Genomic DNA, 25,869 nt, shown 5'->3' on the forward strand with positions numbered 1-25,869 from the left:
CAGTTGTGTGACCATGAACATGGGACCTGTTCCAAGGGAGCTTGCATTCACTCAGCCGCCAGTTTCCCACATGGTGATCTGACCTTCCATGTCTCTGCCAGCTGCCTCTTGATTCTCTATTTGTTTCAGGAGGGTTCATCAATTGGTCCTCAAAGACTGTAGAAGTTCCAACATTTTTCTAGCCTCACTTTGCTCATCTGTGAAATAGAGATGATGTTGCACAGGTTTTGAAGACGAAATTAAATAATACCCATGAACAAATTGTGCAGGTCCTGGCACAGAGTGGGTACTCAACAAATGCTAGTTAACCAGATGAAACAAACCAAGGACAAGGAAGCCTCTTTGAGCTTCAAAACAAGGTTGGCATCTTTCTCGTATGCAATGTTAGGATTTAAAAAGATGAAGTATTTAAAGTGCTTGCCTGGCACAGAAATCTTGGTTTCCTCAGCCCTCCTCTTCTCGGAGAAAGATAAACGTGACAGCATCAACATGAGCTGGTTTTTTTCCCTTCCCTTGGGCCCAAGAGCATCTTCCTGCTATTTCTAGACCTGGGCAACAGAGAGATCTGTGAAATAGATCTGGGCTCGCCTCTGAAGCCATTTGTCAGATACACGATCACGTAGTCTTGATGACCTTGTCTTCCATTTGAAGAACTAGAGACAATAAATACTTTCTGATTTTCCAGAGAAGCAGTTCCTTAAATCTGTTCTATTCCTGCAGTTTCCTCAGAGCAGATTACTTGTGGGTGTGTCTGGATTAACTGTATCTCTGAGGATGGGAGTTTAAGTACCTTGTTTTCCAATCACCGTTTTGCTGAAATTTATATAAGCTCTGAATATGAAGGTAAGGGAAAGATGATTTAAAGGAAAAAAAAAAACAGAAGATTCCCCATTGAGACATATTAAAAACAGTTTTTCTGGGTTAGTATCATCTTTTGCTAGCACATAAGCTATGTGGATATATAAGATGCATCTCAAATCTATAATTACATCTTTGAGGGAAACTAAATATGTTTCATTGTACATGTATTGAAAGTGATTTTAAAATAGTTTTTGTTGGGGAAAATATTACTTTTGTTTTATTTAAGAATATTTTGCTGTGTATTAAAATCCAATATAAAATTATTAGCTCTAAATGTGCAATAATATTGCACCAACCCAGCAAAAACATATGAAATTAACTAAAAGAAATATTTTGCAATCAGTGATTAATGTTCCAAAGCTAACTTAGAGTAATCATAAACTTAAATCTAATATATTAAGGAATTAACCATATTTCCCTCAGATAAGCTGTGTAGTCTGTGGCTTATTATTTTCGTTAAGAAATCTACCTTATGAAATATCTGTGCTTTAAAATAAATGGTCTCCCATCTACGGAAAAAAAAAAAAAAAGTGTTTCTGGGCTGTGGCGGCTTGTACTTCACAGCTCTACCACTAGGGGCAGCATCGTCTATTATTTTACACTGATTGCTGGGTATTTGGGGTGTAAAATTGTGTGTAGGGAAAATACAGAAGTTTGCTCTGTGACTTGGGAAAATCACTTCTCTTTAGGTCTCAATTTTCTTCAGAAAGTGGACTAGATGGGAAGGGCTCTAAGGTCCCATCGCGGTTAAGATTCCATGGCTCAATAATTGGTGCTTTTAAGATGGAGGAGCAGAGAAGAGAACAGAGTAAAATTTTCAGATATGACATTAACTTCATTCTGTGTCTTAGAGCAAGTCAATTACTCTCTGTGTGTCTTAATCCATTTGAGTTGCTGTAACAAACGAACACAAACAGGGCTTATGAGCAACAAATTTTTTTTTTTCTCTCACTTTTCTGGAGGCTGGAAAGTCCAAGGTCAAGACACTGGCAAGATTTGTAGTCTCATGAGGGTTGGCTTTCTGGTTCACAGGTGGCTGCTTCTTACTGTGTCCTCATGTGCTGAAAGGGGCTAGCTAGCTGTCTTTTATGAAGGCACTAATCCAATCAAGTCACCCCCATCTCCTCTGTGCCCCTGTCTCCAAATCACCCTGTCCTTCCTCTTGTAAAGACTCCAGTGGGTCATACTCCAACCCAAGTTGATCTCATCTTAATCCATAAGATCAAAGACCCTGTTTCTGAATATGGTCACATTAACAGGTGCCAGGACTTGAGCATACCATATGGGTAGGGGGGTACAATTCAATCCAGTAGAATGATGATGACAAGAAGAGGAAGAAGGAAAGAAAGAAGATGACTTCTCAATTTAAAAAAAAAAAAAAAAAACATCTTGGGCGCTGGGAGGTTAAGACTGGTCTGAGGTCTATTTCCTGGTAAAATGAATTTATGATTCCTTCGTTTTGGTGGGGCTCAGAGCCTAGGCTATCTTGTCCCTTACAATAAACTTAAATCTAATATATTAAGGAATTAACCATATGCATATGCTACACATTGCTCTTGAGGGGTCCACAGCCTGATAAACCAATTTATATGTGAAATGCTTAGTATACATGTTGATTTTAGATGGTACACAGATGGAGGCCACATGGGGGGGGGCAACATTCCCCTCCTGTTTTAACACTTTTTATTTTGAAATCACGTGGACCCACAGGAAGTTGCTGCAAAAATAACACAGAAAGTCCTATGCACTCTTCACCCAGCTAAATGATCACATCTTATGTAACTGGGGTGTCATATCAAAATCAGGAAATTGACATTGGTACTACACTTTTGACTGGATTACGGATCCTATTCTGAGTTTGTTTTTACGGGTGTGCACATGCATGTGTGTGTGTGTGTGAGAGAGATTCCATGTAATTTCATCCCATGAATAACTCAATCCTGATGCAGAATAGATCATCACAAAGGAGCTCTTCATGGGTATTTGCTTTTAAATTTAATTCACTACTTCAGAGAGAAAGCCAGCATTGGCCTTCACTATTTCTTCACCCTTAACCCTCTTCACCCTCCTCTCTTGTCAGAAAGATCTCAAGTCCTTGCCTCAGAGTTCTTAGCAGACAGCAGGAGCTACAAACACATATTGACATGATTCTATTTTCTCCTCTAATTTTACCCAGGTCTGTGGCAGGAGATACTAGTTTGCCAGAATCATAAGCACTGAGGCAATTTTTTTTCTTTTATTTGAGTAACAAAGGTGAGTTACAATGAAGGTAACTCGAAAGTGAAAAATCACACAGGTAGCACACAGGCAGAGAGCACAAAGAGATGAGAGAAAGGTGCCGGCACAGACTTGAAGTCTGCAGAGCTGGGTGTTAAGACATAACTCTGAACCTTGACTCAGAGGTGTTTTAGGACACAACAGAAGAAGGGAAGCCAGGCGAAGCCCCTGAAAATGCGGAGCATGCCCATGAAAAATGGGAACAAAAGGAGTGCGTTTTTGTTCCTGCATTGTTTCAAGCCCTCCATGTTAAAGGACATTTCAGTTTGGCTGGTTTCTCACGACAGTGACTCATCCTGCCCGTCTCTGTATTCCTGTATTCCTCATGTTGTTAATTATTGCTGCTGTAGGGGTGGGTGGCACCCCAGGCTACAACCAGGCCGATTCTTTATTGCATAGGCAGCGGCCTATCTGAAAGGAGGTGATGTCACCAAAGGGCATCTTCTCTGGGAGCTGGGAGGGAACTGGGAGAGAACTCATTGAATTGGTCCCTCCAGAACCAGATGTGCATACTGAAAGGCAAATAAGCTGCAAGACCTGATACAGTGTGGCTCCGTCAGGTGCTGAACTCATCATCCCAGCTCTCGTGTCTCCCAGAGTCATTCAAACAACATATTATGGTGCCTCTGGATAAATGGTTTAAGCCCACACTGCATCAGAAGAATCAATTAATTTGTAAAACCTTGCTGCTGGAAATAATGTCAGGTCTGTCCTCTTTGGGGCAGCAGATTTTTCAAGGCGATTTGGCTTATGGCCTTTGGAGATTCACTTTGTATGTGAAATGATAGAGTTGGTTGTATGCTCACCTCATTCATCGATTTCCTTGTTTGTTCAATAACTAGTTGCTGAGACCCTACAATAACCAGAAACAGCACTGAGCCTACAGGCAAGGGGTTTCAACAAACACAAGTTCTTACTGCCTGCAGCTTATGTTTCATGGAGGAGGTAGAACAGAAACAGATAAACCACCCATGTCATATCACACAGTGATACATCCTCCAAAAACAAAATAACAAACATACAGCAGAAGAACCAAGGAGAGAAGTGAAAATCCTTCTTTTTGTTCAGATGGCAGTCTAAGGGATAAGATACTAAGCATTTATTAAGCACCTACTCTGTGCTGGGCATTCCATTAGTGGGGGAGGAGGAACAGGTCAAATAAACAGATTTAGAAGGCATCTACCCAGTGGGAAAGACATAACATAGGAATAATGAAGATTACGAAGAATCAGGTCCAGCACTTCCGGTGTCCTTCTAAGATAGGTGTTGGTATTCCTACCTTACAGTGAAGATTTGAGGATAAGAGATTTTAGATTACGTTTCACAGTAGAGAATTTGCCAGCACCAAGAATCTAACTCAGGTTTGTTTGGTTTGAAACATGCTCCCTTTTCCACCCAGACGGAACTGGAGCAGGGGTGTTGTGGATTTTGAACATTCCCAACACCCAGAAATGGTAACTGTCTGAGGTGACAGGTGTGGCAATTACCCTGATCTAATCAATCCACATTGTATTCGTGTACTGAATTGTCAAACTGTATCCTGTAAATATGTGCAATTAGTATGAGTCAGTGAAAAGTAAAAATATAGTTAAATAAATGTCCTTCAGGTTACAGCTACCATACAAGAGCCTCAACTATCAAATATAAACTGAAACAAAAGGCTGACCTTTATTACTTCACTGATGAATCGGAATATACTAAGGATCTTATGGATCTTGGGCTCGTCATTCTGATTATCAATCATTATTGACTGTAGAGGTGGGGAAGTACTGACCATTTTTTTGAAGTTGTTTAATATCCCTCTGAATAACAGAAAATTTGACTCCTAAAAATAATAATAAAAAAAAAAGGGCTGGCCTTTTGAGGATGTCAAACCCAGACCTCCGTCCTGAATCTGAGGTGATCTGTCCAGCTGCCTACTGCAGTTCCACCTGACACCAAGCAAGTCCCTCAAGTTGCACATGCCCCAAACTGAGCCTCTTCCTCCCCAGTGAACTGCCCCTCCTACTACTGTTCCCACCTCAGGTCCTGGCATCTCTGTTCTGCCAGTTGCCCGGGACAGAATCTCAGAACCAACCTTTCCTTTTCCTTGGCATCTAGGCTATCAGAAAATCATGCTGATGTGCTCCTTGCATAGATTCAGAATGCAACCACTTCTCACTCTCTCCACCCGCTCTCACCTTGATGCCTGCAACAGCCTCGTAACGGGACTCCTGGCTTCTCTCTCTCCCTCTCCAGAAGTTCTCACATGGCAGCCAGAGAAAAGCTTTCAAAATGTAAATCAAACCATGCACTTGAAATCTGTAGCACCCAAAGCTCAAACAAGAAGGCAAGAAAGGCCTTCTTGTTTCCACCACCTCGTGGCCTGCCCCTCCTCTCCCCTGGCCCTTGGCTCCAGGGTACTACCCTCTTTGCTGATCCTGAGCAGGCCCAGCACATACCCAGCCTTGCCCCCTCTGGAGCCTTTCTCTCTACATTCTTCACCCAGATATCTTCCTAACTCTCCCATTTCTTTCAACTTTTTGCTGAAATTTTACCTTCTCAACGAGGGTCACTCTGACCATCCAATTTAATAATGCCACCTGCCTTCTCCCCGGCTCCCTTCAATTTTGTCTTTTTTCTCCATAGCATAAATATCATCCCACAATCTTGCTGGAGCACCTATCTATTTCGTGTCTTGTCTGAATTCCCCTTCCAGAATGGAAGTGCCTGAGGGCAGATGTCTGCTTTGATCGTTCACATAACCCAAATACCCAGAGCAGTGCCTGGCACAAGGAGACATGCAGTTACATTTTTATAAAATGGATGAAATTACCTTCCAAAGAGGAGACACTCCCCCTACTCTTTGCTCTACCTTGGGGGTTTCTGCATATTAAGTAAGAATGACTCCTTCAGCTCCGTCTGAACAGCGAGACAATAGGATTCTACCCAGTCCGTGTACTCTTTCAATCACATGCATGATAAGGATCCTGAATGTCAGACTACCGACACCTCTGGGTGCCAGAAATGGAGTCACCATGCGTAGGTAGAAAACTCACAACTTCTTTGCACACTGGACAACATGGGCCACAGGTCCTTTGTCCCATGGGCAAAACCTCCAGCAGGTCAGGACAGCTGCAGCTCACATTTCAAAATGCCTGGAGTCAGTTAGAAAATCTGGCAAGATGTTGCACCATGAACTTTTTTAAATTCTTTCCTGAGGGTGGAGACAAGACACCTTAGTGGGGAAACTTTGGCTGTAATAAAAATCCATCTACCACTATGTGCCAAGTTGGAGTAGGAGAAATCCTGCCTACTACATGGCTGCAGAGAGCAGGATGCAGTATGCCAAGTAAGCCGTCTATTGTGGCCATCATTTCTGACTCCATGTTATCACTGAGGGAGCAGGGAGGGGAGAGTGGTACAGGCACAGGGAGATGACCAATGTGTTGTATGAAGATGAGAGGGAGGCAGCAGAGACAAATAGTTCATTGCCTTGAGGAGCAAGAGAGAATTCACCAGGAAAGTCCCCTTAGTGTACCCTCCCAGGCTTGGGACCAGTTCAGGTATGTAGTCGTACAGGTAAAGAAACCCCCTTAAAAACAAAGCAAAATGCTAATTGCTAAAAAACAAAACAAAGAAACACAAAACCAGCTTTCCCAGCAGTATTAACAGAGCTTCCTCATTTCCTGTCTGGATTTCCCTGGTTCCTCAGATGGCCCTGAAGAGGATGTTCAGCAGTTCAGATCCCCTCACTTCTCACGTGCAAAACAACCAGAATCCAGCACAAGCCCTAAAGGAAGCAAACGAGAATTGTGCCAGCATGCCCCCAAAACCTGAGAAATGCCCAAGCCCTTCACGCAGTCATAACACTGTGAAGTCTTTATCTCAAAGAAATAACCTTCAACTACCCCCAAAGCTTCAGCCCAGTTAACTGCAACGCCAGTGCAGGTACCATAGCAAGAAACTGGAAATGGTCCATGTATCCTGTCCAATTGTAGCAGAATGGCCAAGTGAGTTAAGATATATCCATCAGGGGCTGGGGTTGTGACTCAGTGGTAGAGTGCTTGCCTAGCACATATGAGGCCCTGGGTTCCATCCTCAGCACCGCATAAAAATAAATAAATATATAAAGGTATGTGTCCATTCACAACTAAAACAAACAAACAAACATTTGTATCCACCAGCATGCCTGTGATACACAGAGCTCAAAACAGTGGCATGTTGATATCTACTGCAAGCTTGTTTTTAACATGCAACAAGCTGGGAACAACTTGAATATCTGTAAGTGAAAATATAGTTAAATAAATCATAGTATTTCCATACCATAGAATAATAGACATGTGTTAAGAATAAGGATAATACTGAGAAATATCTAGGTACAGACATGGATAAATATCCATGTAAATGAACTCCATTGAGGGACAGATGGGTGTGTTTTTTCTGACATAGCATCAACATCTGGAAAAGTTCAAAGACATGATAGATGATCAATCAACAGCTTTTGAACAGTAAATATATTTCTTATCAAAAAAAAAAGACCCAAAGAAACAAAAAAGGTTACAAAAGAATGTATAGGCTACAGTCAATTAGTCTATGTGTGTCTGCATGTGTATATGTGTGCATACTAATAGACTACTTTCTTGGTAAGGATAGGACAGGTTATGCTGCTATAATAGACAACACCTAAGTAAAACAATACGTATTATTTTTCACTTAATAAAACAATACATATTATTTTTCACTTATTCCTCATGTCCACAGATCTCTGCTCTGTGGCACCTTCTCTCCGAACTTCTCTGATAACCAGTTACTAACTGGAACATTTTCAGATGTTATAGCAAAGGGAACAAAGGGCCCACAGGGTCTTAGATCAACTTTTAAATACTTGTAGCTCATTGGCCAGAACTCATCACATGGTCTATCCTTGGGATATGACACTAATGAATACCACAAATACAACCTTGGAAAGTACACATGGAATTGTTAAGAATTATTAAACTGAAGAAAGAGAATTTCTTTAGTGTCAATGGTTAACTTTTTATTTTTATTTTGTATAAAAATACATCTTCATATTTTTTGGTATTTTACAACTGATTTATTCAATAATGAAATTTTTAGGTTTATAAATTTTGCAAATATGCATTAATATGCTGAAATATTCTCCCACTCTAAAAATGTTGAGGAAGCATTTTTATACATAGAGAAATTGTCATGCTGTGGTGTTAAGTGGGAAAGGTAAGATAAAAGTTTTTTACATAGTCTCATTCCAAATGCTTAGCAATGCTTAGAGAAAGAACACTGGGGAGAAACGTGCCAAGATGTTAATAGTACTTTACCTGAGCCAATTTGAGTGGCCGGAGGATGCCCATTCTCCTCATCTCCTTCTTCTCCTAAATATTCTTTAGACATTTCAAGTTTTCCACACCATTAAGTGTTATTATGAAATGGAAAAATATAAACAACAAAAAAGGCTGAACCCCAGGAAAAAGATAGACTATATGTCCACTTTAACACTTAAAATGTAAGTGTACAAATTTGTCCATAACTGTAACTCTTCAGAAAAAAACATCAGTGATAATTGGACATTTCCCATCTAAGAAAACCTTGCGTTTTATAAATCCCTTGGAAATAGGGATGGGATTATAGTTTCTCTCTAGAGTTTTTCTTGTAATATGAAATCGGAAAAGCCAGCTCTTATAGACTATTGTCAGCTAATACTCTGAAGTATGACTTCTGCCAAACTTCAAGCTAAGGGAAAAAGATTCTTCCTTTGCACCAAAATAGATCATTGTTTTCAACTAGTCTTTGATGAAAATATTTAGAAACAAGTATTTATATCCTTGTGGCCTCACATATAGAGTTATATCTATGAGTCAAATCAGAGAATCTTAAAGCTGGAAGGACCCTTCAAAGTAATGGGGGGAAAAACAGAAGCTCCAAAAGACAGAAAATAATAATTGCTAGCATTTCTTGGACACCAGTTCTGTGTCAAGTGCTCACTCAGCAGGATTTCTCAATGTTGGGACTACTGACATTTGGGGTCAAATGATCCCAGTTGTAGGGGGCTTCCCTACTCACTGTGGCATATTTAGTAGCACTCCTGGTCTCTGCCCACTATGTGCCAGTGACCCCCACCACTAACCCTCAACTCTGACAGCCAAAATGGCTCTTGACATCAACAAATGCCTCCTGGGTGACATCTGAAATCACTTCCATGCAATGTTTTAGAAGATCCCTCACAACAAGAGCAATATTAGGATGCCCATTTTACAGATAGAAAAATTGACTCTTGGAGAGAAAAGTGCCTTTCTCCTCACTATGAAACTAAGAAGTGACAGAACCAGGGCTCAAATCCAGCACTGGGTAACTGCACATGATGATCATGGTGACTGTCAGTAAACAGACAAGTGTCCATCATGCCAGGCGCTGTGTAGGCACTGTAGTTATGTACCCACATGGAATCCTCAGGCCACCTGTAGGAAATGGACACACTCATTATTCCTGTTTCCTATAAGTGCAAACTGAGACTCAGCAAAGTTGTTAAATAACCTTGGTCAAGGTGACACAGCTAAAAAGCCGCAAGTCAGAATTGGGATAGGACTCTGATTCCACAGTGCGCGTCCCTCACCAACACAAATACCCACAAAGCCCTAGGTCTTCTTACACTATACTCTGCCAGGGAAGGGTGGGAGAGAAAGAGAAAATACAATTTGTTCATACAACTAGAGACCTCTACTTGAGCTCATTGGTCATTCACTCATTCATCTGCCCAGACACCTGGGAGGCAGTATAACACAGCCTAAAGAGCAGGGTCTCAAATCCTGCTCTACTAGTAGTTGCCTGTGTGACCTTGGGGAAGTTACTTAAGTACCCTGCTTCATTTTCTTCATGTGTAAAATTGAAATAATTACCTATTTTTTCAGGATTACTATGAAAACAAAATGAAATACTGCATGGAAAATGTATAGGATAGAAAGAGCCCATAATAAGTGATCGATAAAAAATGTTTACATGCATGTTATTATTGTTATTGTTACTTCCCAAAAGAAATCGAGCTGGTTAAGTTCTGAAAGCATGGAGAGTTGAATAACACAAAAACAGCCAAAGAAAAATCACCATGCAAGGGAGAAGCAATTGAAATGCCAAAGCAATCCCTAAGCAGTGTGACATGATAGCATTTACCTGCTGCTCCATATGTTAGCTTTGGTGGGGGGGTTGAAAATCCACATTAGCTCATGTTTGTCATTACATTAAAAAAAAAAGATTTTGACTTTATGTTGGCAAATGCAATGAAATATACTTACAACACAAATTGCACTCCAAAGAAACTAAAATACACCTACAATTTTCTAGATTTCTTGTCATCATTTTTGCCTGTTTCTACTTTGAGGATTTGGGGGCGAAAAATAAAACTACTTCTGTTGCTAGGAAAATTTCAATAAATGAAGATATATCTCTGCCCACAAAGATGCCCCATCAACCTGTCCTCCTGCTCTCCTGAAAACCAAATTACACGCAGATGTATGGCTGAGTCTAAAGATGTTTGTTAAGGCTAGTCATTTCAATTCTGAATTTAGTTACAGATTCATAACACAAAAGGGAAAAAAAAGGTTGGATGAATAATATAAATTCGTTTCTCAAGGCAGTTTTGCTTCTCTGCTTTGAATTTAATCATCTGCCCAGTTTGTATTTATCCTTATGTAAATTGCCCAGATTTTCTAAAATTCATATGGGAAGGTTAGGTCTAATAGCTAGGGGTCAGGATTTAGCGTCGGAAGTCTTCTGGTCATTAGTTTTACTTTCTAATGTTACTTCTAAATAAAATCCATAGAACTTGTAAATTCACCCACCTCCAATGGATCTTTCAGGTTCCCACTTGGAAGATTAAATTTAAAAGGATAATGCATTTAGAAAAACACTGGAGTCTATCTTAGAATAACCAGATTAATCATTCTGAGAAGGAATCAGGTTAATTTGTGTAGGAAGCAATAGAGCATATCCGTTAACTGTGGGGAGTTTCTGAGTGTGATGGTACTGACTTCAAATACTAGTTCTGCTTTTTAATTGTTATGGCAGGTAGACTCCTTATGACCCCCAATGATCCCTGCTTCCTTGTCTTTGTACTCTTGTTTAATCCTCTCCCTAAAATGTTGGCTAGTTTGGTGATGTCCTTCTAATCAATAGAATATGGCAAAGTTATAGGACACCACTTCTGTGATTAGACTCCACAAGAAGTAAGTTTTATCCCTCACTGGCTTGGATGAAGCAAGCTTCCACATTTGAGCTGCCATGTTGGAGGGGGCCTGGAAAAAGGCACTATGATAGCCTCCAGCCAACAGCCAATAGGGAACTGAGACCCTCAAACTAACAGCCCTTGAGGAGCCGAATGCTTCTAAAAACCATATTAGTGAGCTTGAAAGCAGATCTTTACCCAGCCACATCTTCAGATGAGACCCCAGTCCTGGCTGATGCCTTGATTATGGCATCTTGAAAACCCATGAGCAAATACATAGCTAAAGCTGTACCCTGACTCCACACTCTCAGAAACTGCAAACACACACACACACACACACACACACACACACACAGAGCATCAACATATTAAGTAAAGAAAGCAGCTTACAAAATTGTTTCCCTAAGCATTTCCATGGAGCTCTATGGCTCACAGGAAAGACTTGGGGAAAAAAATAGACAAATTTGAGTTTTGTACTAGGTCACATGTCCACGTGGAGGAATTTCTGTTTTAGCAACATTTCTGACCACTCTCCATCTTTCCCATCTGCCCCAGGAGAGGTGCAATTTCTTTTATTGGTCCCTTGCCAAGAGTGAACTGGGCATTCTGTGGCCCAGGCCCTTCTGTTTTGCCTCAGTGGGTCAGTCTGGTTCTGAAGATGGCCTGCTCTTGTGGGCTTCCTGAAGCCAGGCAAGTTTAGAAGGACAGTCCTGCTGGCCACGTCATGGCCAGGTGGGTAAGTATGTCTAATCATAGGTAGAGTGCATCAGAATATTGGCTTGGCTACCATACCAGCCACACCCTTCAAACTTTCTTTTATCGGTAGTAAAAAATATATTGATCTCTAATGTATTGATTTCTACCTGCCCGATTCCTGGGCCTACATCTCAACTGTTTGTGAACTGAAATATGTAAAAGTAGTCTTATTTCTTGGACCTTAAATTATACATGCACACACACTCATGCACACACATTCCTATAGGCATTAAAAACATAGGGATATATATATATATATATATATATATATATATATATATATATATATCCCAAATTTTAATGTCTTTGGAAAGTTGAACTTGCATTTTCTCTTAATTTCTTTAGTATTTTATATAGACCATGACTTTATTAAGTAATTAGACATCCCTGGAAGTTAAAGAAGTCTGTTAAATTTCACACAGGCTACTACTGTATTTCCTGCAATGTTAGGTTATTCAGCAGACAAAACATGAACAGAACACTAGAAAAGAAGGGTTAGAAAAGGAGGTGGGAGAGGAAATAATATGATGTATAGTATTTCAAAAATCTGAACATCCAAATGCCAATGTTACCATCAGAATGCTACCTAATCAGAATTTTATTGGGTTTTCTCATTCTAATTTTGGAATTATTTTCAATGACAAATAAATGAACACTATGATTTTGGTTTTTCAGGCCTCAGAGTCTGGAGCCAGCAAGAGTTTCCTGAATTTTTTTCTTTTGGCTGTGCTGGTGACTGAACCCAGGACCTCACACATGCAACTGCTCTACCACTGAGTCACATACCCTGCCTGCTTCCCATGATTTTTACATAGATTTGATTTATTCAGGACACACAGTTTACAAAGAGCAGTTTCACCTAATAAAGCAGTATGGGATAAAACAGAAAAGTAAGGAAGGAAGGAAGGAAGGAAGGAAGGAAGGTGGGGAGGGAGGGAGGGTGGGCAGAGGGAGGGAAGGACAGAGAGGAGGAAGAGGAGGAAAAGGAGGAGGAGGAGGAAAGAAGAGAAGTAGCTACCATTATGCTGTGCTGTGCTTGAGGCTTTTTCGCACATGTTAACAGAGACAACTGGACTGTGGGTACCACAGCAGAGCCTTGGGCCAGGGAGCCAGTGCCACTCAAGAATATGACCAAGTAGCTGATCTATAGTCAGGCCTCACCCAAAGCCTTTCATGAAACAGTCCTCGGTGCTCCAGCTTTCCTGTGCACCTGACAGCTGCTGGTGGGAAGGAAATCCTCAGGCCAGGTGGGACTAGACTCCCTGACTCTTTCCTCCCCTTCCCTGAGGCAGCTTGGTACAGCTGCACTTCCCTGGGTGGTGGAGCATCTTAGTAGTCTATGGCTGCTGTAACAAATGAACACAGATCTCATGGCTTAAAACAAGGCAAATATATTCTCTAACAGTTTTGAAGGTCAGAATGCACAGAAGAGTCCTCCAGGCTAAAATGGAGATGATGGAGGAACTAAGCTCCTTCTGGAGTCTCTGGGGAGTCTTTTCCTGCCTTTCTAGCTTCAGGGGCCATCTGTATACCTTGGCTTCATACCTGTTCTCCATCTTCAGTGCTCTCTGAGTCTCTGACCTCTGTGTCTGTCCTCACATCACCTTCTCTTTCTGTATTTCCATCTTCTAGGAACCCCTGTGATTACACTGGGCCCTCCTGATCATCTAGGACAACCTCCTCCTCTTGAGAGCCTTAACTCATTCACATCTGTCAAGTCTCTTTGACTAGGTAAGACAGCATATTCACAGGTTCTGGAGATTAGAACATGGACATGTTTGAAAAGCCTTCATTCAATCTACCATTGATATACATCCCAATTTTACACTCCAGCGTCATATATCATCAAATCTTATAGAATGCTATTCTCCATTCCCTTTCAACCAGGCTGATGAAACCAGGGGGAAGTCCCAGTTAGTACTATCATCCTTAGGCACCTGACACTTGCCAATCTTCCCCCTGTGCCCAGGGCAAGTCTCAAGCTCAGTACTTCCAGCCAGCAACATGGCCACCTGGATACCAATAATGTTTTCACTGTATTTCTTTTTATGGTTCTTCTAGTATAAGAGTTGGTAAGGATTTTGCATTTTTATTAGTAACCATAAAATTCCTTTCAAATGTAAGTTTTTTTTTAAAAAGTCTTGATCCAAAATTATATGGAGAGGGGGGAGAGAGGAAGAAAGAGAGAGAGAGATGGGGAGGGAGGGAGGGAGAGAGAATGAGTGAGAGAATAGATCTTCGAGGAGGAAAATACAACAAAACTTGTGAAGGCTGTTCCCAAATTCCTGAAGTTTGAGAAACTAGTATAGCATACACCCCTCTCCAAGCCAGGCATGGTGGCATATGCCTGTGATCCCAGTGACTCAGGAAACTGAGGCAGGAGGATCACAAGCTCAAAGCCAGCCTCAGCAACTTAGCAAGGCCCTAAGCAACTTAGGGAAGCACTAAGCAACTCAACAAGACCCTGTCCCTAAATAAAATATGAAATAAAAGGGCTGAGGATGTGGCTCAAACAAAACAAAACAAACTCCAGGCAGAGACATGGGGAGGGCTACATGGTGCCTCCTCTGGGTGACCTTGTCCAGCCCCATTCAGAGTGTGTTTCCTACTCTGTTAAGACTTGGGCGATGCATGAAGATAATGTATGTAACCCCTGGTGCACAGGATGAACTCCAGTAAGTGGCTACCAGTGGCCACCAGTTACATTATATCTCTGGTATTGATGGATGGTCTCCTTTAGAAGATCTCTGTTACTGTATCCATTTTCCTTTGTCAGTCCAAGTACACAGACTCAATAGACAAGCTTTTCTTGGTGAAGAGTGGACTGAAATTATCCTGAATTCCCCTAGGAAACTGGTAAGGTAATTTAAAATGGAGTTTACTTAAGACATTCTCCAAACACCAGGCCTCCTGAGTAACCCTTCCCCTGGTCTGACTCTGGTGGGTTGAGATGTGAGGCTCCCATATCACCTGGTTGGGCTCAGCCAATGGTGGCACCCATGGGAAAATTGGGGTATTTCTCCCCCTTCTTTTCTATCTTGAGCAATGCTTCTGGCAGGGACTATGTCTTCTCTGCGGCTTTGACTTTCAACTAGACATGCCCACCTTGGGACCCCTTTTTGCCAGGTGACCTCTGTGGGCTCTGGAAACACTACCTTCTCCCTGTGACCCCAGCCCAGGGGTGGGAATGTCTCCCTGCTGTTGAAACCTCCGGTTGCCTCACAGATCTCTAGCTTCTCAGCTCTTCCCTCCACTGTTCAGTCAATGTCCTGAATTAAATTCCCTCTGTTAAAAATATTGGGAGAGCACTGTTTTCTGCTTCGACTCTTATTGACACAATGATGTCAGAAAGAAGAAAAGCAAGTCATACACTCATGTGTCATAAAAATTTGAGATGGGACAATGTCACCTGCTGTCAACCAAAAAGGAAAGAAAATCTTGGTTTCTTCAGAAATTTACCAAGCTTCAGTCAGAAAAATCAAATGTGTGGTCAATAACTGGGTGACTTGAAAATACCTCCATCAGTTATCTTTTTAAGATTGGTTATTCTTCATAGACAGTGGGCACCAGTTACCTCCATGCTTTCTTTTGCCCTCAACCCTTGGATGGGTTATTTTTTGTCCTTGAGGACTCCTCATTCAAAAATGAGTGACATGTTCTACTAGTTCTGGATTTCCAAGAATTGATGGGATTATATTTGACTTTTATTCTAAGAATTCTATTCTTATTTTATAGGACTTTGGGCAAGTTATCCAAATAACGTCCCCCCACATTGGGTTGCTACAAGCATAAAATGAGCACATGCAGATGCTCAGACTGTCAGCAGTTGCTATAGTTACTGCACTGTCCCTAGATTTCCTGAAATGTCTTTGACATCCATGTCTCCTTGAGACTTCTTTTGCTTCCATCATCCTGCACTATTCCTGTTCATCTCAACTCTTCTGTCTCCTTTATTGCCTTTCACCCTCCCCATGTTCTTAACCTTAACTCTCCTTAGCATGGGTGAATATGTTACCCTTGGTTTTCTGATCTTCTTTTTCTACAATTATACCCATGATGTGGCTCCAGGGTGTAGCCATCATCTCTACTCATACAATCCCCAAATATGTACCATTACCTTTGACTTCTCCCTGGACTTGTACATCCAACTAAATATGGAAGTAAAATATAGATCTATGGACCTGCTAGGACTTTAAAGAAACTGAACCCAGGGATTTTGTGATGCTATAATGGAACACCTGAGGTGGAGTAATTTTGAAAGAACAGATTCATTTCTTTACTGGAGGCTGAGATTGCCAAGATGGAGGGAACCACATCTGATTGGGGCATTTGTGCTCCTTCATCCCATGGCAGAAGGTGGGAGGCAAGAGACTGTGAGAAAGCAACAGAGAGCTAAACTCACTTTTTAAAAAATATGTATTTTTTAGTTTTAGGTGGACACAATATCTTTATTTTATTTTTATGTGGTGCTGAGAATCGAACCCAGTGCTAGGTGAGCACGCTACCACTTGAGCCACATCCCCAGCCCCTGAACTCACTTTTATAATAAACCCCCTCTTGTGATAATGAACCATACTGCTACAGTGGCCCCACTCTCAATACTGTTGCATTAGGTACTGGTTTTCAACATGTGAACATTGGGAAACACATTTAAAGCATAGAAAACCTCAAACTCAACTCCCGGGGGGGGGGGGTGGTCAGGAAGGTAACCTGAAATGAGAAGCAGGCTGTATCGAGATGGCAAATGGCTCCTGATACTAGCATCAACATCAGGAAGACAGTGGGGGATGGTGGGAGCTGTGAGAAAACAAACTTGTGTCCATCTAAAGGAGGCAGCTAGTGCTCAGCTTCATCCAACTTCTGGAGGCTCAAATCTGGGCTGTTGTATAAAATCTCAATTTTGAAATGTTCATAGCAAATTAAAATGTAAAACAATGTGTAAAGTAAACTCCATCTGCCAGTTCGCTTACTCTGGTCTAATGCAGTGCCCTTAATTCCTGAAGATCCAGGAGCTGGGGCTCCAGGAAGGATATGAAATGGATTGTTGGTACCATTTGGCATAAGCATAACCAGAATCCAGGTTTTAGGATTCTTAAATTCCCTCCAATTTAGCCTGTCTGAAAACACATTTTCTTGGGCCGGGATGTAGCTCAGTGGTGGAGCACATGTCTAGTAGGTACAAGGCCTTGAGGTCAGTCCCAAAACTGAAAAAATAAATCAACTCATTTTATTTTTGAACCTCAGACTTGGTCTCCCCTCTAACTAATTTCTAAAAGAAGAACTACTTTTTCTTCTGTTTTCTCAGGCTAAAAGTCCAAGCCCTTGATTCCTAGAGTCCCTGTATTCATCAGGCCCTCTTTTCTATAACATCTTTCCCCTTCGTTTTTTCTTTCTCATGGTGTCTGCTGGGACCTTATGCCCAGCCAGTCCGGTCTCAGTTGTCTTCCTGTCTGACTTGAAACAACTCCTCTGCCCAGCATCCTAGGTCCACTACCATCTGATCCCTCTTTCCCAGTCTTTCTTCATCTTTCCCAGATCTTTCCCAGACGCGCTCTTCCCTCCCTCCCCTTGCCAGCTCAAGGAGCGTTACCCACTCTCTCCTCTAGGGGCGCTCAAGACCCTCCTCCCTGCCCTCCAATTGACTATTGACCAAACATAAAAATTGATCCACATAAGAGGTGAAGTTTTAGTACAAAATCAGAATTAAATTCTGATTCCTCCTCCTTTTGAGAGCATCCCAGCCAGATTCACCTATTTTTTAATGCTCACAATAGCAGGAACCATATCTGAGTAGGGACCACTGGCAGATCAAGGTTTGTTTCTGTTGTTTCTCATTTACTTCACCCCAAAACTCTTATTTTGAAGATGATAACACTGGCTCACCAAGACTAAGGCTTGCCCAAGGTCATGTAGCTAGTGAGTAGGGAGATGCTACCCAGGTCTGTCTGCCTCCAAGGCTCTTGAACAGCACATGACATTTTCTGACAGCCCTGGTATAAAGTCAGGTGCTGGGGCCCACATCTAACTTCTTCACATCCTTCCCACGGCCTCAGTTTCCTCATCTGTCAAATGGCAAGAGCAGAAACCTGTATTCATTTCCTAGGCCTGCCATAACAAAGTACCTCAAAATAGGGGATTTTTGCTCTGGTTTGGAGGCCAGAAATCCAGAGTCAGGGTGGCAGCAGGGCCATGCTTCTTCTAAAGGCTCCAGGGAAGAGTCTGTCCCTGTCTCCTCCCAGCTTCTAGTGTTTTGGGGGCAAGCCTGGGCTTTTCTTGGCTTATAGACTCATTGCTCTAATCTTTGAGTCTGTCTTCACCTGGCCTTCTGTTTTTGTCAGCTTTTTCACTGCTGTGATTAAAAGACCTGACCAGAACAACTGGTCAGGTAAAGGAGGAAAAGTTTATTTGGAGGCTCAAGATTTCATTGATCTCTGCCCATCGACAGACAGCTTCATTCCTCAGGGCTCCAGGTGAGGGAGGAACAACATGGCAGAAGAGTGTGGCAGAGGGAAACAGCTCACGTGCTGATCAGGAAGCAGAGAAAGAGACTCCACTTGCCAGATACAAATATATATCCCAAAGCCACGCCCTTGATGCTCCACCTCCTCCAGCCACACTCTACCAGTTGAGTTACCACTCAGTTAATCCCTATTAGGGGAGTAATGCACTGATTGGGTTAAGACTTTCACAACCCCATCATTTCTCCTCTGAACCTTCTTGCATTGTCTCACACGTGAGCTTTTGAGGGACACCTAACATCCAAACCACAACACCTTCTCTGTGTATCTCTGCATGTCCTCTACTCTCCATAAAGGAACAAATGTAGGCCTACAGCTTTGGATGTAGGCCCTACCCTAATCCAATGTGACCTCATATTAACTCGATTACATCTGCAAAGACAGTATTTCCAAATAAGATCATGCTCACATCAAGTTCTAGATGGCATGAATTTGGGGCAGGTGACATCATTCAACCCAGTGTGCAATCTTCAATGTTGTAGTGAAACTAACATGGGACCCTGTGTTGAAAGGCTCACATCCTGGTGCTGAGGACTCAGCAAGGATTTCTTTACTCCTGTCACTGCACCTGCAGCAGGAGGTGTAATGTTCACATGCCATCAGCCTGAGTCAAGTATTGGCCTCATAGTAGAGAGAACAAGCAGTTCTTCCCAGGGGCATATCAAAATAACCCACGACGTGTTGAAGACTAGTGCTGAGGACTCACCCAGGACTTATCAAGCAGAAACTCCAGGGTGAAGGCCAGGGGATGGATGTGTTTAAAAGGTTCCCCAGGTAATTCTAATGTGCAGTCAGGCACTAATTGTGTTGAAGTCTTGAGAGAGAACATCCAGACTCCCGCTGCTGGAGTGCATCCGAGTACAGCCCTTGTTTCTCCAGAACATTAACTCAATAAAATACCAGGCTAGTGCTTTGAGAAGACAAAAACCAGTAAAACTTGTCAGATTCCAACTTTTGTGTGATTGTTCCTTCTCATGGGAAACAAAGCATTTTTATGACATTAGCTGTGCCCAGCAGGGGGAAGATGGAAACATAAAATAAGGAAAGGCTGAGCTGTGAAGAGTATTTGCCAAGGAAACCAGGGACTTGCCCCTTTTGTCCTGAGCTCCTCAATAACAGAAATGTCATCCAGAGAGGGTCAGGAACTGCCTGCAGGTATTTTATTTATGTGGACACATGACAAATAAAGACGCAAGATGCGGGGGCTGAAGCATGTAAAATCGTGTAGCTATTTTTTATTGTAAAGTGGTGCAACACCAAGGCAGGGGGAGGAATCAGATGGAATTTGAAATCTGCCCTCAGAACACTAAACATTAGCAAGTCAAATTGAGAGGCAAACTCAATCTATCACATGTTAATTAAGGGCACTGCGTGGATCAGGTCCTGCTCTGGACACTTAGTAGATCCCAGTGGATATATAAGCCTCAGGGAGCTTCTATCTCTACAAACAGCTTCAACTGTACACTCAGTGTACACTTGAATCAAGAGGACTCTACAGCTTTAAGGAGGAAAAAAACCATTTTCTCCTTATTGAGAAAGAGGGAGGCTTTTTTTTAAACAACTAAAATAAATAATTGTAAAAATATGTAAATGTTTCAGGAGGCTGGGATCACTATCCAGATTAAGAAAATGAAGATTGGAAAGTACCAGTAGCCTCTACGATCATCCAGAAGCTAATTTACAAGAGGGTGTTAATCAATGCAGGGGAGATAGAGAAGAAAGGAGACAGATGAACACAAGCCCAAGTGAATAAGTGAAATCCAAGTCACTGGGTAAAAAAAGAATTGGAATGATTAGTATTATAGGATTTAAAAACCCAGGGCTTCATTAGGAATGTTTGTTAGGGGTATTTGGGCAAGCCAGTGATGTGCCAATGAACAGTGGAAGAGAGGTAACAGATACAGGGTCATCAACTACATTCAAGTTGACCGCCAATGTTCTGAATCAGCACCGAGGAGTAGCAATCTCTGCACAATGGAACCTTCCCTATCTCTGTTTAAGATGGCAGCCACCAGCCCAGGGTTTCCAGACATGATACAGATGTCCAGTTACATAGAATTTCAGATTACCATCAAATTATTTTTTAATGTAAATATTTGTTATTTTTTCATCATTGTAACCATAGACCTGACAGGAGCAATGCTAGAGAAGGAAAAGTTCAGTTTGGCTGATGGTTTTAGAGGTTTGGTCTGTGGTTGGGTGACTCCATAGCTCTGGGCCTTTGGTAAGGCAGAGCATCATGGCAGAAGGATGTGGTGGAGGAGAGCAGCTCAGGATGTGACAGTCAGGAAGTACAGAGAGAGCTCCGCTCACCAATAATGAAACACAAACCCCAAATGCACACTCCCAGAGACTCATATACCACCTGCCTACATTTACCACCCAATTAATTCATATCAATGGATCAATCCACTAATTAGGTTAGAAACTCTCATAACCTAATCATTTCACCTCTGAACATTCTTGCGTTGTCTCACACATGAGCTTTTGGGGGACACATATCTAAACCATAATAATACTAGAACATAATTTATTTCATTCAAATTTAACTGGGTGTCCTGTACTCCACCCCTCCAAATTCCAACCATATAAACAGGGCCATTAAGAACTTGAAATGTGCCTAATGTGACAGAGAAACTGTTATTTAAATTTTATTTAATTTTTATTGATGGAAGTAGTCCTATGTGACCAATGGCCACTGCATTGGACAACATGGTCTGAATAAACAGGACACAAGAAAGGACTCTGGCCAGATACGATTTCTTTTCTTTTTGGTACCAGGGATTGAACCAGGGCCACTTTCCCATAAAGCCACATCCCCATCCCTTTTTTGTATTTTATGTAGAGACAGGGTCTCACTGAGTTGCTTAATGCCTTGCTAAGTTGCTTCGTTTGGCTTTGAATTTGTGATTCTCCTGCCTCAGCCTCCCAAGCTGCTGGGATTACAGGCATGCACCATTGTGCCCAGCCCAAGGGACAGTTATTGAACTCAAGTTCTCTATTCCAATCTGGGTCTGCCTTTGAGTCTGAATGTTCTGCCTAGTTGGGCAGTTGTCAATGGCTTCTATGAAATAATAATCACTATAATATTAACAAGCCATTTATTGAGCAAGTGGTATGTGCTGAGAGATATACTTTAAACAGTCTTTGTCACTGAATTCTGCCAATATCTCTGTAGTCAGACATGAAAATCCCCACTTTACTTGTGAGGCCAAGGAAATTCAGTGAAGTCCAAAGACTTGCCTAAGGCCACAGTGCTAGCAAGTGGACCAGTTACCCCAAGTCACATGATCTGATCTTAAACCAGGTCAGCAGTCTAACCTCTGAGTCAACTCCTGGTTGTTTTCTGAACAATGATGTCCAATGGGAACAAGTGTTCAAAGTCAAGTCCTAAGAAACTCCTGAAGCCAGATGGCAGGCAGCACAGGGAGGCCTGCCTGGCAGAGTTCTAAAGAACACCACAGGCATGGAAATCAATGACCAAGGACGGAAAGCAGGAGGGAGAGAATCTCAGCTTGGTCATTTTGGCACATAGTGGGATGACTCCTCGCAGAGGGTCCATGATCTCATCTTTAAAATGAGGCAAAACTTCATTTTGTTTTTGGAATAAAAAGAGAATGTGCAGGAAACGCTTTGGCAGGCGCTTGTAAGGAATAATTCTATATGATAACATGTATAATTATTTTATTTCCAATAACGAGGGACGTAGGAATGTCTGAAAGGTCCAAGGTCGTGAACCCGCTTTCCGCTGCAGAGCACAGGTCTAGTTGGAATTTTCCATAAATTTTTCTATCCTCTCACACAGAGGAAAAAAAATTGTAAGTCTTGTTTCTACCCAGTCTATGATGATATCAGCTAAGCTGGTAATTTTTTAAAAATAACATTCACATTTTGTTGTTTTGAGAGTACACATGGCATTTTGTCCTAGTCTAAAAACTCAGCCATTTAATTTTCAGGTTTTTTTTTAAAAGGTAAAACAGCCCTACTTTTCAGGGGCTGCCCTTTCTCCCAGACCCCTTCCCATCCCCAGCCCATCCGGAGCCCCACCTACACCGCTGCTGGTCAGGACTAAGTAAAGGTGAGGGGCATCTGACGCCCACAGTGCTTAGCTAACTAGTGCCCTCCAGGTTCTACAGAGCTCAAAGGTACTACATGGGGATAGTATCCTTCCCTCCTGAACACAGATAACTATGAACTCAGCTCTGGACACTTCCAAAGAAAGACCTCCCAGTCTGTATTAAGGTTCTCCAGAGAAACAGAATTGATGCGCTGTGTCTACATCTACAGCAAGAGGTTTAATTTAAGGAAGTGGCTCACATGATTATGGAGGCTGACCAGTACAAAACCTGTAGGGTGGACCAGAAGGTTCATGACCCCAAGATGAGCACTGATGCTCCGGTTCAAGTTCAAGGGCAGTCCACTAGTTAAATTCCCTCTTTCATCTGGGAGGTCAGGCTAATGTTCATTCAGACCTCCAACTGATTGGATGTGGCCCACCCACATTATGGAGGATAATTTGCTTGACTCAAAGTCCCAATGTAAATACAAATCTCCTTCAAAAAACATCCCTACAGAAATGTCCAAATAATGTTCAAACAAATACCTGGACCCTGTGGCCCAGCCAAGGTAACAGTGTCTCAGGAGAAGTAACGAGAAAGCACCGTTCTTTAAAAGAGACCTCAGGCACTTATGGCAAGACTCATGGTAAAATTCACAAGTCACTCTGGCTCATAGTTCTAACAGCATTTGTCATCTGGCCTCACAAACCTGGGCAGATGAGAAGCAAGGGAAGGAGGCGGGGTGGTGGGATTTGCTAGTGGGAGATGCCAGGTCAGGCACTCATAGCCCGAGTGCAAGGAGACAGGTGACCTATGAAGGCAGACGGAAGAACTATAAAGGTCCAACAGCCCAAGGCCTTCGAGTGTGTGCACAAATTGCTCTGCTCGGTTCATGAAGTAAGACTGTGCTAAAGCCCCAGACAGGAACTGATGCTCTTAATAGCAGAGGAGGGTCTCCAGATAACACAACACTCGGATTTGGTCACTGTATAAGTGTCACTGCTTCAGGGACGGGTGGGGGGAGGGAAGGGGGGAGGGGACACGGGGAGTCACTGGCTGACAGCCTCCTCACTGTGCTCATTCCACATGAGAAACGGAATGGCTTGTTTCTGTCAGCTTTTTCGTCACTGTGACCAAAAGACCTGACAAGAACAACTTGGAGGAAGAAAAGCTTATTTTGGCCATGATTTCAGAGCTTCAGTCCACCATCAGCCAATTTCACTTCTCTGGGCCCGAGGTGAGACAGAGCATCATGGCAGAAGAGCATGGAGGAGGAAAGCAGCTCAGGACAGGGCACCAGGAAGCAGAGAGAGAAAGATCCACAGGCCCTTGTGACCCACCTCCTCCAGCCACACCCTGCTGCCTACAGTTACCACCCAATTAATCCACATCAGGAGATTAATCCACTGATTAGGTTCCAGCTCCCATGACCCCATCATTTGACCTCTGAACCTTCTTACGTTGTCTCACACATGAGGTTTTGGGGGACAGTTCACATCTAAATCATAACATGGCTTTTCTTAAAAATCAGCTTTCTCGGGGCAACAGCCTCCAGATCTCATTTTAAGAGGACTCTGCTCCTCATTCCCAGCACGTGGCTGGGGTGAGATTGATGCCCCTCCATCTCCTGGGTAGCCCTGATGGCTGGAGCCAATCCAAATGCACCATTTACCTTCTGACCTTGCTTCAGAGAGGAGCATGTATCTACTGGCATGCAGGGATGAACAGCTGTTCGCTGGGGGCTTCTGAGAAAAAAGAGACTTCTTTCCTCTCCTCCCTGGGTGGTGTCTCCAGAGGATGTGCTCTGGAACCTCTGCAGTCCTCTTGCTCCTATGGAGGAGACAGGAGCTTACAAGTGATGAGAGGGAGTCCTTTCTGTGAAGAGCAAAGACAAAGCCAAAGTTACAAAAGGCAGAGAAGGCAAATAGAGAGAAACTGGTTTCTAACAACATCATATGGGTAAGGGGTCAAACTGCTCCTGAAGCTGCTGTCATGTTTTAATTTATGCATGCCAATGGATTTCTTTTTCCAGTTAAGCCAATTTGAACAAACTTTTGATTATCTGCAATGAAATGAAGCTCGATTGATTTTTAAATGTTACGCCTGAAGAGAACTTTGAAAGAGGAATAGGATTCCGACTAGAAAATAATGAATTGGAGGATATTCCAACATTAACAATTATAATGACAATAGTAACAACAGTCCTAATGATATCCACTATAGCAAAAATGTATCAAGCACTTAGATTGATCTGAAAATGCTGACTACAGATTTATTTAATCCTCAAGCAAAAATGAAACTTTCATATCTTCATCCATTTATTTATTCAAGCAACAGCAAGACAGTCAAGCTAGCTGCCCCCACAGACCTTCAGTTGAGATGGGAAAGAAGATATTAAAGAACTCCACCTATTAACATGGAACTATCAACTATGCAAAGTGCAACGAGGGACAAGAACGAGGGAGGGGGGGCATAATGAAGCAGGAGAGAGACTTGGTTTAGAATGGGAGAGAGTGTTGCGAATGTGTGGGGTAAGGCCTCACCATGGCAGCTGTCATTTCAGGACAGGCCTTGATCTTCCAAGGGGCTCAGCAGGAGCAGACAGAACTGCATATGCAATAGAGGGACCTGGATTTACATGTTTAATGAACTGAGAGGCTGGTGTGGCTGCAGTGTTATGGCTGCAGACAGGCAGGCTGGGGCAGAACCAGGCAAAGACTTTATGTCACCTTTAGGGCTGTGCTGGGACCTTGAGATAGCGTGGCCATCCATCAAGATACAAATCAAGACTTCCAGTTAAAATGTAATTTCAGATAAACAATGAAAAACAAAATGAGCATAAGTATCTCTCAAAATTGCATGGGATATACTTACACTACATAAAAAAAAAATTTTATCTGAAATTCCAAGTTAACGGGGTGATGGGGGAGGGTTGCTGGAATTTTCTTTGTGAAACTTGGCAACTCTACCTTTGAGGAACCCCAAAGACTGAACCCAAAGGCAGTGGCTGTGCGTTGGGGGCTCCAGACACCAGGCCTCCTCTCGCTAGGGGCCAAGGTCCATCCCCGAGCGGCGGCTCGCGCCTCGGTCCCGCCCAGGCAGCACTAGAGGCGCCCCGAGGGGCCGAGCCCAGCCCCGCCCCGCCTCCGAGAAGAGGGCACCGCCCAGAGTCGGGCACGCAGCG

At 42.6% G+C, this 25,869-nt stretch overlaps 1 long non-coding RNA gene across 1 annotated transcript; it reads right to left on the reverse strand.

Moving 5' to 3' along the window:
• Positions 1-25,869, reverse strand: LOC144367556 (uncharacterized). Its single transcript, XR_013427062.1, has 3 exons — positions 25,655-25,869; positions 24,358-24,560; positions 1-197 (listed from the first exon to the last, which is right to left on the reverse strand). It is a non-coding gene; the product is annotated as an uncharacterized LOC144367556 (long non-coding RNA).

The sequence above is a fragment of the Ictidomys tridecemlineatus genome, chromosome 10 (assembly GCF_052094955.1).
Source record: "Ictidomys tridecemlineatus isolate mIctTri1 chromosome 10, mIctTri1.hap1, whole genome shotgun sequence".
NCBI lineage: Eukaryota > Metazoa > Chordata > Mammalia > Rodentia > Sciuridae > Ictidomys > Ictidomys tridecemlineatus.